General features: G+C 34.5%; 1 pseudogene; it reads left to right on the top strand.

Annotated features, from left to right (window-relative positions):
- The first annotated feature begins 17957 nt into the window (after positions 1-17957).
- LOC105727578 (small ribosomal subunit protein eS10-like) lies at positions 17958-18455 on the top strand (annotated as a pseudogene).
- The last annotated feature ends 1712 nt before the right edge of the window (positions 18456-20167 follow it).

Genomic DNA, 20167 nt, shown 5'->3' with positions numbered 1-20167 from the left:
ATAAGGGAGTACCAATTGTCAGAGGTTGCTGCAGCCCCAAAAGGAGTAATTTCCATTAAAACCGCTGAGACCTCTGTAAAACTAGGATCTGAGAAGCTCTACCATCTATACCCTAGGTTTCAGGAGAAGAGGGACAGTTTTTGTTTTGCTTTTGCCTTCCAAAGCTCTTGCAAGAACTTCCCATTGGAGTAATTTGATTTTAAGACTTTGAGTCCCTGCAGGACAGGAGAAATATGAAAAGCAATGGAGATCAAACAAATACTGGAAACGTCTAAGTTTCCATGCCTCAAGTTCTTAACACAAAACTTGACAAATAATAGGTGTTGAAATTAGTAGTATAATGATGACTTCATGTTTTTAGGTCTCTGATGGGTTAACCACCCCCGCTTTTTCTAAGCTATCTAACCTATATTAAAGGTGGAATTATTGTCTCTTAAAGCTTTATATAAATATAATTATCTCTTTGGAAGCATCGTCTGAATATTTTTATTTTTTTGAGATGGAGTCTCACTCTGTTGCCCAGGCTGGAGTGCAGTGGCCCAATCTCTGCTCACTGCCACCTCCACCTCCCAGGTTCAAGGGATTCTCCTGCCTCAGCCTCCTGAGTAGCTGGGATTACAGGCATGTGCCACCACACCCAGCTAGTAATTTTTTTTTTTTTGTATTTTTAATAGAGATGGGGTTTCATCAGACTGGCCATCTGGTCTCAAACTCCTGACCAGGTGATCCACCTGCTCAGCCTCCCAAAGTGTTGGAATTACAGGTGTGAGCCACCACGCCCAGATGAAAAATCATTTTTAATTCTAGCTCTATCATTTAGTTTGAGAAACACGTTTATTTTAGGCCCATTTCTCTCCTACATGGTTAGTCTTTCCTGCCAGCAATTGGCACATGTTTTCTATATGGAATGTACGCAGTAAATACTTGTTGAATTGAATTTTATTTTATATAGCAATAGAGGAACCAACCCTAAAATAACTGAAACCTCAGAATATTTTAGGCTGGGTCTAAATACAGAGTTGTGTGGAATATTTATTGGGATAATTTGAACATTCCAAATATATTTGCAACAATATTTCAATTGAAAAAGAAGACTTTCTTCTGTTTTTAGTCTTAGAATTACTTCAGTTTTTTCTTTGTAGAAAACGTCTTTTTTTTTTTTTTTTTTTGAGACAGAGTTTCACTCTTGTTACCCTGGCTGGAGTGCAAAGGCGTGATCTCAGCTCACCGCAACCTCCACCTCCTGGGTTCAAGCAATTCTCCTGCCTCAGCCTCCTGAGTAGCTGGGACTACAGGCGTGCGCCACCATGCCCAGCTAATTTTTGTATTTTTTAGTAGAGACAGGGTTTCACCTTGTTGACCAAGATGGTCTCTATCTCTTGACCTCGTGATCCACCCACCTCGGCCTCCCAAAGTGCTGGGATTATAGGTGTGAGCCACCGCGCCCAGCCAAAAACGTCTTCTTTACTATAGCAAGAAGGAAGTCAATTCACACCCATTTTCTATGTCATTTTGAAAAATAAATCCTTTATTTCTTTTAAGTTTTATTGATTCAATAGTGCCCATGATTTAAAAGAAACTGTATTAAAGAAATAGGGAAGAAAATAATAATAGCAAATTTTACATAAAAATAGAAAGCATCACCTGGGGTGGCATGGTGAAACACCATTTTTACAAAAAGCACAAAAATGTTAGCTGGAAGTGGTGGTACACACCTGTAGTCCTGGCTACTTGGAGGGCTGAGATGGGAGGATCACTTGAGCCCAAGAGGTCAAGGCTTCAGTGAGCTGAGATCATACCACTGCACTCTAGTGTGATGACAAAGTGAGACCCTATATAGAAAGAAAGAAAGAAAGAAAGAAAGAAAGAAAGAAAGAAAGAAAGAAAGAAAGAAAGAAAGAAAGAAAGAGAAAAAGAGAGAGAGAAAGAGAGATAAAGAAATAGAGAGAGAGAAAGAGAGAGAGGGAAGGAGGGAGAGAGAGAGAGGGAGGGAGGGAGGGAGGCAGACAGAGAGACAAAGAGAGACAGAGAGTAATTTGTTCCATATATTACTTGTACCACCCTAATTTGCTTTTATTTTATTTATTTTATCTATTTTATCTGTTTTTGGTAATTCAAAATTTTAGTGCAGATGAATGAATTTGGGGCAGATACATAAATTTTGTTTATACTAAGAACAAACTGTCTTTAGCAGTGGAGAAATATATTTGCAACTTGCTATTGAGATTGGTTACAACAATTACTACTGCAAATAAAAGGAAATTTAATCTAAAAAAAATAGAACATATTAACTTTTTAAATAGTTACTTAAACTGAGAGTCTGAATTGGTAATCTAGCTAAAGCAATCCTGACAGGATTATGTTTAGATTGAATTTACGAATCATTGGAGATCTCTGGAAAATGAATGACTGTATTTTAATTACTATGTCTAAACAACACCATTTGGGGGTAATTACAAGATTTACTTCTGAAAGTAGAACTTAAATTTTACTTATCAACGAAAATCATCTAAGATAGGGAAACATTTCTAGCAAACCTAGAAATTATTTGGTAAATTATTGCATTGTTATTTAACATAAATTAATAGGAAAAATCAATAAGTGTACCAGAAAACAAAGAAATGATTTTTCTTTTACTATTTTAATCTATCCATGTTAAACAGGTTGAACATTCTTCACATTTTTATTACTTAAAAATCCATAGAAATGTTAATTTTTCAGAGGCAGGGTTTGCCATTGTCAATTTGTGGGTAGCCCACAGTATTTCTCAAACTGTTATCAAATAACTATCTTTACCTAAGTTATCTGGAATGTTTGTTTATTGTGCTGATTTCTGGACCCCTCCCTAGGCTTACTGAATTGATATTTTGAGGCTATGACATGAAATGCAGTCATTTTAGCAGACTCCTCTATGTTATCTTACCACACTGAGTTTTGAAAATTGCTGTTTAATGAGATGAAAGATAGTAAGTTCAATTACTGTCTATTACCTTAAGACATGTTTGTAAAACAGGAAAATTTACCATGAACATGATAAAAAAAAAAAAAAAGAACAACTTTAAAGTGGAAGAAAAAAAACCTCCACAAATTACAGATTGCATTACACACACACACACACACACACACACACACACACATACGCATATATAACTTTAGGTATAAAAAACTGTAATAGTAAAGTGAGAACAAAGGCAAGTACTACCTTCTCATTTATTGATCTAAAAATGCTTCCTAACCAGTCACTGAGTGGCAGTGTTTTAGAAACTGGGGATCAGCATAAAAAACATGTATACACTTGTGAAGCTTACAGTAAAGAGTCTAACAATAAACATGATAAACTAAAAAGTATGGTTGAAGGCAATACTCATATGGAAAAGAGAAAAAAAGAGAACTGGGTAAGGAGGACTCAGATTGCTAGAGAGAATTTGTAGTAGAATTTAAAATAGGATGGTCAAAGTCTTTTATATTGAGAAAACAATCTTTGAACAATTCGAATGAGTTGAGAAAATTAGCAATGGTGAACATTCCAAGTAGAGGAAACTGTGCAAAGGTCCTAAGGATTATACGTTCTTTTTGACCACATTTTCTTAAATATCATTCATTTTAGATATCTTCATTTGTATTTCTTGCCAGAGGCCTTCAAATACTAAGTAAATGTTAAATATGTTTCCCTGGAGTATAGATCAGTTAACTTATAATTATGGTGATAATGAAATATTTTAAATTACATCATAAACAATATAATGGATACTAACTTAGAAAATCATGGTGGAAATAGCAGGATAATTGTCCAAATAATGTAATTTTTTTTTTTTTTTTTTGGAGACAGAGTCTTGCTCTGTCACCCAGGCTGTAGTGTAGTGGTGCAATCTCAGCTTACTGCAGACTTCACCTCCTGAGTTCAAGTGATTCTCATCTCTCAGTCTCCTGCATAACTACGATTACATGCCAGTGCCACCACACCTGACTAATTTTTGTTTTTTTAATAGATATGGGATTTCACCATGTTGGCCCGACTAATCTCCAACTCCTGACCTCAAGTGATCTGCCCGCCTCGGCCTCCCAAAGTGCTGGAATTACAGCTATGAGCCACTACACCTGGCCCAAATAATGTAAATTCTTCATGTCTATTTCTTTTTCTTTTTATACTTTACTGGTTTTTCTTGCCACGAATTATAAATATATTTTAGTAAATCATATTATGATATGCCATTTTACTACTGGCTCAAGCCAAAGTAGATAGACCTGGTGCCTATGGATGCTAATGTATTAATCAGATCTCATAGAAAACATACGTTCAAATTCAGTAACAGATTTATATTTGGGACATAAAATCAGATATATCAAAAGTCTAAGAAGTCCAGTAGGATGGAGAAAAAAAAACAGATTAACTGTAGATCTTAAAAAACAGCATGTTGAGGTGAGGCCAGATGACGGCTTCAAGACAACTGACTAGAGGGGCCTAGCACTTATATCCTCCACAAAGAAGGACCAAAGCAGTTAGTAGATAATCATGGGTGGAACAGAGCACCTAAGAGAGAGCAATGGAATTCAGCAGGGAAATGACAGGAAACATCCGAGGCATGGGAGAATAGGGAAACAAAGCAGCTGGCCTGGTCAGGATCAGCTGACAGAAGAAACTCCTCATTATAGGGAAAAGGTAAGCAAGAGATTCCCAATGGTCCATATACCCACTGTGAACTGCAGTTCTAGGCACGGGAAGGCCCCTTGGCCCTCAAGGGCTCTGATGCCAGTAGTGGGAGCTGCCAGGAGTCCACATAATTGTTCCAGAGAAGGAGTTCCCACTGGGTCCCATGCACCCTCTTGAATCCAAGCAACTGCAGCAAAGCACCATTATGAGAGTCCAGCCCCTACTAGACTACATTTTTCCTGAAGGCTGAATAGCCCCTACATCTCTACATTCCTGGATCCCTGATGACATATCACAGTGTTCACCCAGAGGACTGTGGAAAAAAACAGGGAAGTGTCACAATATCTGACTTTAAATTATACTATGAAGCTATAGTAATCCAAATATCATGGTGTTAATATAAATACAGACTCATAGACCAGTGGAACAGGATAGAGAACACAGAAATAAATCTACATATTTGCAGCCAGGTGATTTTGACAAAGGTATCAAGAGTATATACTGGAGAAGGGACATCTTCTTCAATAAATGGTGCTTGGAAAACTGGATATCCATATGCAGAAGAATAAAATGAGACCTATATTGCTCACCTGTACAAAAATCAATTCAAATTGAATTAAATAAACATAAATCATCAAAGTATAAAACTACTAGAAGAAAATGTAAGGGAAACACTTCAGGGTATTGATCAAGGTGAAGGTTTTATGGCCAAAGCTTCAAAAATACAGACAATAAAAATAAAATAGAGAAATGAGCCAGAACAACTAATAGAGTGAAGAAACCACCTGGAGAATAAATGAAACTATTTGCAAACTATTTATCCAACAAGAGACTAATCTCCAGAATATACAAAGGACTCAAACAACTCAACAGCAAAAAACAACCCCATTAAAAAGTGAGCAAAGGATCTGAATACACATTTTTCAGAAGAAGACATATGGATGGAAAACAAGTATATGAAAAATAATGCTCCACATCGCTAATCGTCAGAGGAATGCAAGTCAAACCCACAATAAAATATCATCTCACCCCAATTAGAACTGTTATCATCAAAAAGAAAAAAAAATCAACACTGGTGAGGACATGGAGAGAAAGAAACTGTTACACACTGTTGTTGACGGAAATGTAAATTAGTACAGCCATTATGAAAAACAATATAGACATTCTCGAAAGCCTTAAAATAGAACTACCATACACTCCAGGAATTTCACTACTGGTTATTTATCCAAAGGAAAGGAAATTGATATATTAAATATTTATTGTAGCACTATTCATAATAGCCAAGATATGGTATCAACCTAAGTGTCTAACAGTGGGTGAATAGGTAAGAAACAAATGTGGTGTATATGTAAGTGGAATATTATTTAGTCACAAATAAAATGAAATCTTGTTATTTTCAGCAACACAAGTGGAATTGGAACTCATTAATTGAAATAAGCCAGACATAGAAAGACACATATTACATGTTCTCATTCATATCGTGGACCTTAAAGATTTGATCTCATGGAGTTAGAGAGTAGAACGATAGTTGCCAGAGTCAGAGAAGGGTTAAAAGGGGGGATAAAGAGACATTTGTTAATGAATAGAAACATACATTTAGAATAAAGGAATAATAATATGTATATTATTATTTATACATGTACAATATGTATATTTATACATATTGTATTATTCATATTCATATTATACAATATGAATAACCATATGTACCCTATACATTTGTACAATTTTTTAATGTATCAATAAAAAAATCCTAAATATAAAAAGTAGCATATTTTCACATTAGTCATTAAAATTACAAATTTGATGTTTTGCATTGAATTCTCTGTGCAATAAGAAAACCCAATATGTGTCCTCCATGAAAGTTTTACTTAAGGATTAATAGTGCTAATAGTACTCTAGAGAATATAAGGTAACAAACTAATTTTAATCTATGGCATTTATCCTCAATCTTGATTAACAGGACCATCATCAACTCAGAAAAAGAAAAGCAAATATTTCAATTTCCACTTTTCTGATGAGAACATTAAACCTAAAGGTTAAATAATTTCCTGGTAAAGAAAAAGTTAGTTTTCAAACTGAAGTCTTCTGATTCTAAAAGCTGTACATTATGTTTTTCAAAAATGAGTTATACTGTGACTTAAATTAAGGAAATATTTTATTTTGCAAAACTTTAAAGTAGCCATTCTCCAAGGAATCACTTCATGGTCACCATCTCCTGCTGTTTTTACCTATCTGTGGTATTCCCATATAAAATAGGGACAACTTGTATAATCAGTATAAAGTGGTATTGGAATGTGCCATCAGAAGCTGACCGATAAAAGATATGAAGCTTCCACGTTGCTCTCTCTTTTAATCTTTTACACTAGACCAAGCCAGCTGCCACGTCATAAGGACAGAGGCATTTTGCCATAGCCCTGTGAATGAACCCTATTGGAAGAAGATCCTCCAGTCCAAGTCAAATCATTAGATGACTGTAGCCATGTGAGAGACTTTGAGGTAGAACTACTCATGTAACCTGTCCCCAGATTTCTATACAGTTACCCACTGTGAGTTAATAAATTGTTATTGTTTATGCCATTTTGGGGACTAGAAAACTACTACACCCAATATATACAATATAAAAATTTAAATGAGTAAATATTTTCCAAAAATAAGTATTTGTCCTTAAAATGTGTGATTTACTTATTCTTCAATCCTATTCTTTTTTGTTAAAATCATTCAGCTTATGATTCTTAAAAATGCATTATTCTATAAGTTAATCCACGATTATTACTATTTTACAAAGAGAATCAGGTGAGTACAGCTTTAAGTCTTATTCCAATGCATTTGGTATTCTTGAGTTATTTCTTTAGAAAAATTTAGAATATTTACTGTTTTTCATTTACATCTTATTTTTGAAATTGTAACATGACTGATTAAATTTTATGTGGAATCTGAAACTAAAAGAGAAAAATTTTTCCCTCTGTAAATGAAAATATTCTATCTTGAGTTAATTTATTTCATGATCTTTTTAGAAATGGCATCATCCCTTGTAGGTCTCTGGAGTTTAATACAATAAAATTACTGACTGTCATTTAATATTAGCAATAACAGTTATATCATTAAAGAATATATCTAGGAGATAACAAGTTACTGAAGTCAAACAGATATAGTTACATCTAAATTCTATTTTGAAAAAATCATTTAAAGCCTGGAATTTGTTTTTCTCATTCACAAAATTAGTGACCCCTAATAAAGATTTAAGGGTCTGAGAAAAAAGGAATCTATTACAAGGAATGGCTCTCTGATGTCTCTTCTCAGCATGAGAGGAAGAATAAACCGATGATATCAGGAAATGAAGCATTTGCAGTTGGCTTCGGGCATTCCAGGTGATTGGGGCTGAACGAATCTTGGAAGGAATGTAAATTGTGTCTGACACTTTTCTTATAAATAACATAAATAAAACACATTTCTTAGAGATTTTTAAAAAGTTATTCCAAATTGAGTTATTCATAGGATTGGCTGAGGTTTTCCATATAACGTTCTTACTGCTTCACTTTATCCTCTGCCTTATCTTTCCTTCCTTTCTTTTACCCATAGATGATCTTAAGAACACTTCGAATGGAACTCCTGAATGCTAATCATCATTTTAGAGTCTGTTTCCCAGGAATTCCAACTGATTAGAGCAAGCTTATTAGAGTATATTTCCTCTCTATGCAAACCTTCTGCCAAACAAACTCTATTATCAAATATTTTATGGGCCGCCAGAGGAGTAACTGGATTATACTTGGAGCAGCACTTCACAGAAATACATTTTTGTTCCATTCTAATTTTCAGTATTTGTTTATGTATCAGTCTGGCTCAATTAGGCTGCCTAATGCTGTTTTTAAATATTTGGTTCTCTGAAGTTTGTTTCTGCTTGCAATTCTCGCTAATGCTAGATGACCAGACTTTTTGCATAAATTCTTTTTTTGGTAATTTCTAACTTTAAATGTCAGTCATCCATAAAAAAAAGAGAATTACTGAATCAATCTTTCTTGTGGTTGTATAGTAGAGGGACTTGAAAATGACAATGTTTACATCTCCTATTCCTTATATAAATATTAAGACATTGCAAATCTGATTTTGTTTACATTTCTTTTTATTTGGAGATTCCATTATATTTAAATCTAAGCTTTTAGTAGATGAACAATATATGCCTTGCTGTGGGATTTACGGTAAGTTATAAAACTCTCTTGTGGTCAGATTTTTCCTATTTCTTAATTACCTTTCTCTCCTATTGCATATATCAAGCCACCATAGCATGAAGAATTTGTTCTTACACATTTTGTGGTAAGGAGATTAAAACTGGACTTTAATGGTTCAACATAAGCAGAAGGCAAAGGCACAGTCTTCTGATATTCTAATATAAAGGCTAATTATGTGAAGGCTGGTGACTAGATATCTTCTCTTCCTCTTAGGTAAAGAAAAAAATAAGTAGTTTAAAGCTTAACATGTGTGATTCAGAAAATTGCATACAAGAGTCATCAAGCAGTCAGGCCAGTCTCAGAGATGACTGCATTAAAACCTCACATAAAAAAGCAACCAATTGCTTTCTGCTAACCCTATTTTTAAAAAGACTGTATATATGACATGAGACAAAATTTTTAGACAAGAGCTGATGTTTTGAAAAATGAGTACCAATTGTTTAGTAAAGCGTTACTGAGAAATTCTAAATACAGTTCATGATATAATATTCTAATAGTAATTAATTAGATATTTATTAAATTATATGCTAATGAAGGAAGAAAGAATAATAATGTAGCCTATTAAGATTTATTTTATACTTTGATGTTCAATTTCAGGGTTCATTTAAAAATCAAAGAGCCCAATTTTCTTTCTGCATATAAAGTCAAATAAACTATTGTCCAGAAGCCATATGGTGAAAGATTTCCATACTTGAATAAAATTTATTCTAAATTTTGATGTGAAAATAAATCAAAATCTCAATTACTAAATTATATAATGCCTGAAGTCTAGAATCAATGATCTAAGACTGAACTTATACAAATCAATAAAAACCTCAATAGGAAAATTGACAAAAAACTTATAAAACAGATAAATTGGTAAATTTCTGGCTAATATAAAAATATAATCATTATAAATAAAAATGTTTGCTAAAGAGTGATAGTAGCAAGATGACAGAATAGGACATCTTAGCCCTCATCTCTGCACATAAACACTAATTAAACAATGTTATTTGGGCCAAAATACCTTTATAAAACCTTTAAAATCCAATTAGGCATTTGAAACAGCCCAGAAAGGTACAAAACTTAGAAACAAATCTTTTTAAAGTGGATGAAAGAAACAATTTTACTTTATTTACTTTATCTATATCAACCTCTCCCACAAGTCACTCTGACTGAGTGACAAAAGAGATCTGCTAAGCGCATGATTTCTCCCTTGGAGGAAAGACTGAGGAAAGAGTCGGTCTGACATTCCCAGGCTTTTGGGTTCTCCCCAGTAAACCTAATTTTGCTTTACCTCAACTCCAAGCAGTCAAGGAACAGGTAATAGAATGCCTGGGGGAAGCTAACACCAAAGAAAGGTGCTGGGTCTCTCAGCAGCCTGCATAGCACTGTGGGATGGAAAGAAGAGGCAAAAATTTTAGATTTTGTATTCAGGAAGAAGGGAGAAAACTGGAGCTGCACCCAGATTCCCAGTATTGTAGTTCAGTCTCCTAGGGAAGAGGGCAGGAAGCATTCAAATCTGCATGGTACTGTGGCATAAAGAAAACATTTGCAATCCTGAGTCTTATCCTTCAAGAGGAAGGGAAAGAAGTGGAGCTTGCACCCAGCCTCTCACCATTCCAGTGCATTCAGAGAGAAAGAGCCAGAAACTTGTTTTTAAAAATAATGCCCCAAGACTTCTCAAATCTGGGGAGGAAAACAGACATCTATATTTATGAAGTTCAAATTTATTTGTTTAGGGTAAACCAAAAATGTCTACACTAAGATGCATTATAATCAAATTGTCAAATTCAAAGATAAAGACATACTTTTGAAAGCACAAGAGAAAATTGATTCATCATGTGTAAAGGACCTCAGCAGAAACTCTGCAGGACAGAAGGGAATCAGATGATTTATTCAAAGTACTAAAAGAAAGAAAAACCAAAACAAATCTGCCAACTATGAATACTATACTGAGCAAAACATTCTTTCAAAAACAAAGCTTAGTTTGTTCATTATCACTAAACATGTGTTCCAAGAGATGTGAAAGCGAGTCCTTTAAGTTAAAGCTAAAGGATGCTAAACAGCAACAGGAAAACATTAAAAGTGTAAAAATACCTTGTAAAAGTAACCATGTAAACAAATACAGGATATTGTAATACTGTAAGGATGGTGTAGAAATAACTTTTAATTGTAGTGGAAAAGTTAAAAACCCAAAAATATAAAAAGTAACTAATTACAAAAATGTCTCAATGGATTCACCTTGTTGAAAGGTATATATTGTGACACCAAAAACATAAAGTATGAGAAGAAAGGGAGTATATTGTACACTGTATATTATTGATAATTTGCTATTACTTTTAAATAGACTGTTACGTCTTATGGAATGCTTCATAATAACCACAATATAAAAATATATACAGAGAAAAAAGAAAAAAAAACATTGAAAAGAGAATCAGACCTAGAATAGCCAAGGCCATCCTGGGCAAAAAAATAAAATAAAATAAAATAAAAACTATAGAAGAATCACATTGCCTGACTTCAAATTATACTCCAAAGCTGCATAAACCCAAACAACATGATAATGGCATAAAAATAGACACATAGACTAATGGAACAGAATGAAGAATCCATACACTAATAGCAAGTTTCAACAAAAATGCCAAGAACATACATTGGGGAAATAACAGTATATTCAATAAACGGATGTGGATATCCATATGTAGGAAAATAAAACTAGATCCTTATATCTTGCCATGTGCAAAAACCAAATCAAAATGGATTAAAGACTTAAATCTAAGACCTGAAACTATAATACTGTTAGAAGAAAACATTGGGGAAACACTCTAAGACATTTATCTGGTTAAAGATTTCATGAATAATACCTCAAAAGTACAAGCAGCCAAAGCAAAAATGGACAAATAGGATCACAATGAACTAAAAAACTTTTGTACAGCAAAGAAACAACCAACAAAGTGAAGAAAAAATCCACAGTATGAAAGTAAATATTTACAAATTACCCATTTGATAAATTAATAACCAGAATAAAGAGCCCAAAAATCGCAATAGAAACAAAAAACAAATAATTTGATTTAAAATGGCCAAAATATCTTTTAAAAAGAGCTGAACAGATATTTCTCAAAAGAAGACATACATATGGCATACAAGCATATATAAAAATGCTCTACATCACTAATCATCAGAACACAAATTTAACAGTAGCAAAATATATATTCTTTTCAAGGGCACACAGAATAGTCTTCAGGATATGTCACATTAGGTCACAAGAGAAGTCTTTGCAAATTTCAGCTTAAAATATTCAATTTTTTTTAAATCAAAATTATGTGAAAGTATAGATCAATTACAGAAGGCAAATTGAAAAACCTGCAAATGTGCTAAGATTAAATAAGCTCCTAAAGAACTAATGGATCAAAGCAGTCAAAAGGGAAGTCAGAAACTATCTTGAGACAAGTGAAAATGAAATCACAACATATCAAGACATATGGGATGCAGAAAGAGTAGTACTAAGAGGGAAGGTTATGATGACAAAACCTATGTAAAAAAGAAGAAAGATCTCAAATAAACAGACTAACATTAAATCTTAAGAAACTAGAAAAAGAACAAACTAAGCCCAACATTAGTAGAAGGAAGGAAATAATAGAAATTAGAGCAGAAATAAATAAAACTGAGACTAAGAAAATGTAACATGGTTGTTTCTTGTTGAAACAAACAAAATTGACAAAACGTCAGCTATAATAAGAAAAAGTGAATGCAGTCTCAGTACAATCAGAAATGGAGAGGAGACATTACAAATAATGCCATAGAAATAAAAAATTATCATACCAGACTATTATAAATATTTACATACTGTGAAATTTGATAACCTGGAGAAAACTGATAAATTCCTAGATATGTTCAACATACAAAGATGAAATCATGAAGCAATATAAAATATGAACAGACAATAACAAGTAAGATTGAATCAGTAATAAAGTGTCTCACCAAAGATAAGCCCAGAACCAGATGACTTCACTAGTGAATTCTACCAACCATTTAAAGAAAAATTAATTCAAATTCTTCCAAAAAGCTGAAGAAAACACATCCAAACTCATTTTATGATGTAAACCCTACCCTAAAACCAAAGACAGATAAAGATATTATAAGAAAAGAAAATTACAGGCCAATATTCCTGATGAACATAGATACAAAAATCATAAATAAAATACTGGAAAACTAAAATCACCATAATTAGATGGGAGATGGGATTTATCCCTGAGATGTAAGGACAGTTCAGGATGTGCAAATGAATAAATGTTATACACCATATTAATAAAATGAAAGTTAAATATTACATAATCTCAATACATGCTGAAAAAGCATTTGACAACATACATTCAACATTCTTTGTGATAAAAATGCTCAACAAACTAGATATAGAAAGAATGTACCTCAACACAATAGAGGACACATATGACAAGTCCATGGATAACATCATGCTCAGTGTAAAAATTAAAACATTTTCCTCCAAGATCAGGAACAAGACATGGATGCTCACTCTTATGACTTCTATTCAGCATACTACTGAGATCCTAGCCAAAGGAACTAGACGGGAAAATAAAATGAAAGGAATCCAAATTCAAAAGGAAGAAAAATTATCTCTAGTTTCAGATGATGTAATCCTGTTTGTAGAAAATTCTAAAGCCTCCATAAAAAAATTAAAATATATGTGTATGTGTGTATAAATACCTATAAAGAAATAAATATTTTATATTTATATATTGTATATATTATAAAATATATAAAATATGTAAAATATATCTAAAATATAGTTAAAAAGCAAAATTATTATGTATTATATTTTTATTTTATAAACATAGGCACATGCCACCATCATGACCAGCTAATTTTTGTATTTTTAGTAGAGATGAGATTTCACCATGTTGGCCAGGCTGGTCTCAAACTCCTCACCTCAGGTAATGCACTAGCCTCAGTCTCCTAATGTGCTGGGATTACAGGCATGAGCCACCTCATACTTATATGACTATTAGGAAACAAATTAAGAAGGACTTGTACAGGTAAAATTATATATACTACTCAAAGTAATCTGTGAAGTAAATACAGTTTCTAAAATTCCAGTGGTGTTTCTTACAGAAATCGGAAAAAAATTCTAAAATTCATATGAAATTACCAAAGACTCAGAATAGCCAAAGTGATCTTGAGAAAGAACAAAGCTGGAGATATCAGACTCCCTGATTTTAATATGTATTCTAAAGCTACAGTACTGGCATAAAGACAGACATATATAACAATGGAAAAATAAGGGCCAATAAAAAGAACATTATTGTTTTGTAATTATCAATCTGATGAAGTTTACAAATTACTAGGATAAACCAAATGTTACCTATACATACAATGAAATATTATTGGCCTAGAAAGGAAGAAAATTTTGCCATTTGCTGTGACATACATGAATCTTGAGAACATTACATTAAGTGAAATAAGCTAGTCACAAAAAGACAAATATGTGATTCCACTTATATGAGGTACCTAAGATTATCACATTCATAGAAATAGAAAGTAGAATGATGGTTACCAAGAGCTGGGATAATCGGAAAATGGGGAGTTATTTCATGGGTATAGAGTCACAGTTTCACAAGATGAAAAAAGTCTGGAGTTCTGTTACACAACAATGTGAATATACTTAACACCTCTGGACTGTATGCTTAAACATGATTATGATGATAAATGTTGTGTTACATGCTTTTTACCACAATTGAAAATAAATTTTAAAAAGTCCTGCACATATACCAAAATTAAGATTACCTGATATGAAGATTTTAGAAAATAGATATTTTCTTATGTATTTCAAGCAGAAATTACTGCTGTTAAAATTCATCTTTGTACCATTATTTGTTAAAAAAAAAAACTTTCATGAAAATAATCTCAATATATATTTATTAATAAGATTGGCTGATGTAACAGTGAAACCCACTAATTTCCAGGGTTTAAAATAATAAACATTTATTTCTCTATCATGTAAATCCAACTGGTTATTCCCACTCAGCATTAGACAAGTATGCTCCATGCAGTCATACAGTGAGGCTGATAAAGTCTCTACCATATTAAACACTTGTTTTCCACAGTCATTTTCAGCTGACAGAAAGATAAGGAGGAAGTGAGGAAGTGGCTATTTGGGGTACAGAAAATGTATATGGTCCATGCTAGATATCGTATACCTCCTTGCTACATACAAACACTGTCTATAGAATAGCAGCAGTATCCCCCAGTGGGTTTTTAAAAATGCAACTGTCTAAGCCTCACTCCAGACCTACTGAATCAGAATCTGCATTTTAATACCATCCCTTAGGTGAATCATATATGTATTAAAATTAGAGAAGCAATGGTTTAGAGAAAAGACTGGTAAACTTGCCAAATAGGGCCTGTTATACTATAAAAGATTTTTATCTTTAAGAATTATTAACAATAGGCCGGGTGCGGTGGCTCACACCTGTAATCCCAGCACTTTGGAAGGCTGAGGCGGGTCAATCACCTGATGTCAGGAGTTCGAGACCAGCCTGGCCAACATGGTGAAACCACTTCTCTACTAAAAATATAAAAATTAGCCGGGCATGGTGGCGTGCGCCTGTAATCCCAATGGGAGCCTGAAGCAGGAGAAACTCTTGAACCCAAGAGGTGGAAGTTGCAGTGAGCTGAGATTGCACCACTGCACTTCAGTCTGAGAGAGCGAGTGAGACTCCATTTCAAAAAATAATGATAAGAATAATAATTAATAGTATAAAGAAAAGGGTATGGAGAACTTCACAAATGTAAGCTCTTAGAAATAATTTCATTTAATCTTCTGTGATCACATATGTGCAATAATATTCTAGATAGCAATATTTCTACTTTACTAATACTTGGATAAATTCTATATAGAATTATGCTAAGCCATGTTGAATAGAAGTCTGGCAAAATTGGAAGACAATTATTTCATCTAGAGGGAGTAAATTTACTTTTATGACCAGTTTGAAAGATTATAAACAAGTTGGCAATTCAGTTACTTTATTTTTAAATTGGAAATGTATACATATACATATATTCACCCTCACACATGTGTGTTCACATAGTTCTTGTAAGGTTTGAATAATCATGGAATCATAGTTTTCTAAAGACGCATTTGTGAAAATAGCTGACAAATGTCACTATCTGTTCTAATGTTACATTGGCATTTTAATTCAGCACACTCTTTTTGGTGGTGCTATGGTATTTGGAGGATTATACATTTAAATACTAATTTTCACAACTAAATTAAAAATTAACATGTCTCCTAAATCCATCGTGAACATAAAACAAAGCAGTATTAGAGCTCCCCCTAGTGTTATGTAACAGGTGCAGCTAACAAGCATGTGCAAATACCATGTTGGCCAGTAGTGTTGGTTGTGTAGGCTGACTTGTGAAATATATCTTACAGAAAAATAAATAAAACTGATTTGCTATAGGGAATAATAATCAACACAATTCTTTCCTCATCCATTTTAAAAGCCTCACCAATTTCATTAATAAGATAACAAAGCTTTACTACAGAAAGGGATCTTTATTTTTTCTTTTGTATTGTGATTATTTCAGGATCATTCGGAAAGGGTCATTTTCTTTTTCTTTTTTTTTTTTTTTTCTTTTTTTGAGACAGAGTCTGGTCCTGTCACCCAAACTGGAATGCAGTGGTATGAGCTCAGCTCACTGCAACCTCCACCTCTGGGGTTCAAGTGATTCTCCTGCCTCAGCCTCCTGAGTAGCTGACACTACAGGTACACACCACCACACCCGGCTAATCTTTGTATTTTTTAGTGCAGACAACGTTTCACCATGTTGGCCAGGCTGATCGCTAACTCCTGATCTCAAGAGATTTGCCTGCTTTAGCCTCCCAAAGTGCTGACAGGCGTTAGCCACCAGGTCAACCGAAAGATTCATTTTAGAGTAACAAAATATGTCTGTGTATGTATGAATGGTCAATAATGGTTTCATTGAAACTATCCTCTTCTTAGGACATAGAATAGCAGATTTGTAAACAAAACTACTTAAACCTATCATGATACCCAGGTCTGTGAAAAGTGACAAGAGAAATGTGTGACTGAGGCATAAGTCTCTATCACTGAGGCTTATTAAGCCAGCCTTAGGCCATTTGCAGGAATAACATGTGCCACAAGCACATCTGTGGCTGTTTTTCCCAAAGAGGTTTTCAGGTTTAGTGTTTTTCCATGACGCTTAAATGCCATAAACTATAAACCCTACCATAAACATTTCCTGAAGTGGGGTGATGGAGAGAGGCACGTAGGAAGAGGGACATGAAGGCAGTAAGGTCAATAGTCACATTTCTGTGAGACTTCAGTTGGTGCCCAGTAAATCCACATTTTACACAAATAATGTGAATGTCTGCAGAAGAAAAGAGAGTAAAGGAAGAGTCAATTATGCAGAAGTCTCAGAGTAAAGGTGTAGAAAATGAGCCTTGACTTTGTTCTGTACCTGGGAAGATAAGTGTGTAATCAGTGTGAAAGTCTAGGAGATAGACTTAGATTGCAGACCTAAAGTTGTGATTGGCATGTCTTTGTTAATGGGAAGCCAGCAAAGAATCTGCATATAAATAATCTGTGGGGGCAACTCTTCCCAGATGACTGAGATTTTTTTACCTTTCCATGGGAACCTGGTTGATGCATAATGTTACTAATGGCTATTCATTTGTAATGACTCAGCTTTAGGGCTTACTCTCCATTCTTGCATATATTTGAAGGGTCCTGAGATTTTTATTTTTGCTTGTATAAGCTTTCTTTATAATTGAAGATCTGTTTTTGACCAAGTGTGATCCTTTAAGGATGTGCTTTTTCAAAGCATTTAGCCAGCAATGTCAAGAAACTGTAATACAAGATTTCTAGAGCAATGTCAAGAAACTGTAATACAAGATTTCTAGATGAAACCTGCATAGTCATGTTATTATTATATTCATTAAGGTAAGTTTATGATATATATGTAAGTAGTTATCTAACAACAGTGAAAACATAATCTATCAGCCAAGAAGAGAAACTGGCTTTCCAACCCTGGCCCTGGACCCTACAGCCACCGAGATGTTGATGCCTAAGAAGAACCGGATTGCCATTTATGAGCTCCTTTTTAAGGAGGGAGTCATGGTGGCCAAGAAGGATGTCCACATGCCTAAGCACCCGGAGCTGGCAGACAAGAATGTGCCCAACCTTCATGTCATGAAGGCCATGCAGTCTCTCAAGTCCCGAGGCTACATGAAGGAACAGTTTGCCTGGAGACATTTCTACTGGTACCTTACCAATGAGGGTATCTAGTATCTCTGTGATTACCTCCATCTGCCCCCAGAGATCGTGCCTGCCACCCTACGCCACAGCCGTCCAGAGACAGGCAGGCCTCGGCCTAAAGGTCTGGAAGGTGAGCGACCTGCAAGACTCATAAGAGGAGAAGCCGACAGAGATACCTACGGACGGAGTGCTGTGCCACCTGGTGCCGACAAGAAAGCCGAGGTGGGGGCTGGGTCAGCAACCGAATTCCAGTTTAGAGGCGGATTTGGTTGTGGACATGGTCAGCCACCTCAGTAAAATTGGAGACGATTATTTTGCATTGAATAAACTTAAAGCTAAAAAAATCTTTTTAAAGAAAAAGAAGAGAAACTGAAAAGTCCGAAATTGATCCATGTTTGGTTTGCTCAGAAAACACTGGTTGATTTGTGCAAAAACAGTAATTGAATTAATTGAATTAAATAATGAATTGAATTAAATAATGGAATTATTAATGAATTGTTAATGAATTAAATAATGGAACACAAACTTGTTAAAAGAGACTGTAGCTTTTTGGTCAAAATAATTATACTACAGCAGTCTAATACACAAAACAAACTAAGGATTCTACTTCTAAAGCGCAAGAAGCTGTGGAAAGCATGTAGAAAGTGATCTTAACCAAATCAGTAAGTTATTACTACAGAGGAAATAAAAATATGGGCATTATGGGTTATTTTATGTGAAAGGAAAATAAAATCTTGGGACCTTAAACTCACTACATCACAGGGAAGAGTTAAGCTTGGGAACTGAGTCACACAAAAATGCCCCTGTCTTGTTCTTAAATGGATAGCTGCAAAGACAGAAGGCAGCATATCTTCCCAGACATCCTTTCCACAGTTTGCTCATGAGGAAATTCCTGGGGGCTCCAAGATCTTTAGCCTAAAACAGATTTCTTTTCAATTTTGCCTTGACAATGTAAATCAACAGCTTATCTTCATAGAGCAAAGGCAGGACTGGAAGTTATCCTTCCACTCCCTGAGACAAATGCATATTTGATTGCTTCCTATCCTCTATATTTACTTTATCTATGTAAAAATCCAGATTCAATGAGTGTGGGTCATGCATGGTTGACTGTTCCTGAAATCACTCTTTTTACATGTAAAATGTGAATTCAGTGAACACTGTTAAAAGCCTCAGAAGAATGTAACTGCTTCAACTGTTTTATTTAATCTCCCTTTTTTTTTCTTCCCTCTTTCCCTTATTTAAAGCTCTTTCCCCTTTAAGGACTGAAACTCTCAAATTCTTTGGAATAAGCATGGATCACAGATGTTCTTGTGATTTTGTGTTCCTTTTTCCCAGTCACATCCTCAAATTTGGCAAAATAAACCTCTAAATTGATTGAGAGTTGTCTCAGTCATTTCTTTTGGTTTCACAGTTATATGGGAAAATTTATTTAAAAAGCCAAGACAATATGTCTGGAAAATTTTTTTAAGCTTAAATTCGAATTGAAACATAAATCATATACTCTTCTCTTGGTTTGCTCTCCCATTGCTAAGACTATCCAGTGTATCAGTGATGCCATTGTAACCGGAAAGGGCTGTAGCTCCCTCCCCCTTCCAATTCCTCTCTAACCCCAAGAATGGGGAAAGGGACGCCAGAGGCTCAGTAAGCTTACCATTCTAATAAATATTATGGACCCAAAGAGTTTAGTAGAGAGCAATTTATTAGGCAGAAAGAAGAGAGAGAGAGATACCATGCTGCCATGGGAGGGGATCAAAGGAAGGAATCACTATAGGTAAGGAGCACTAGGGTTTTAACCCATTCCCTCCCCATTCATATTCTTATCCAATGAGAGACGTTCTTTCAAGCTTTCTTTTTAGTGATTGATGTTTGACTCTAATACCGGATTGGCTGTTTGGTCTGCAGCAGAGCCCCCTCCTCCCACAGCTTTCTGTGAGCTTTTGGAACTAAAGCTTACCTGGATTTTCCACAGGCGGGAAAGTTAGAAAAAGAACTTTAGATTCCCAGATGAG

Source organism: Aotus nancymaae, unplaced genomic scaffold (assembly GCF_030222135.1).
Source record: "Aotus nancymaae isolate 86718 unplaced genomic scaffold, 86718_ANA_hifiasm-v0.15.2.pri h1tg000010l, whole genome shotgun sequence".
NCBI classification, from domain to species: Eukaryota; Metazoa; Chordata; class Mammalia; order Primates; family Aotidae; genus Aotus; species Aotus nancymaae.
The sequence above is the reverse complement of the archived record's forward strand: the minus strand, read 5'-3'. Positions and strand labels throughout refer to the sequence as shown.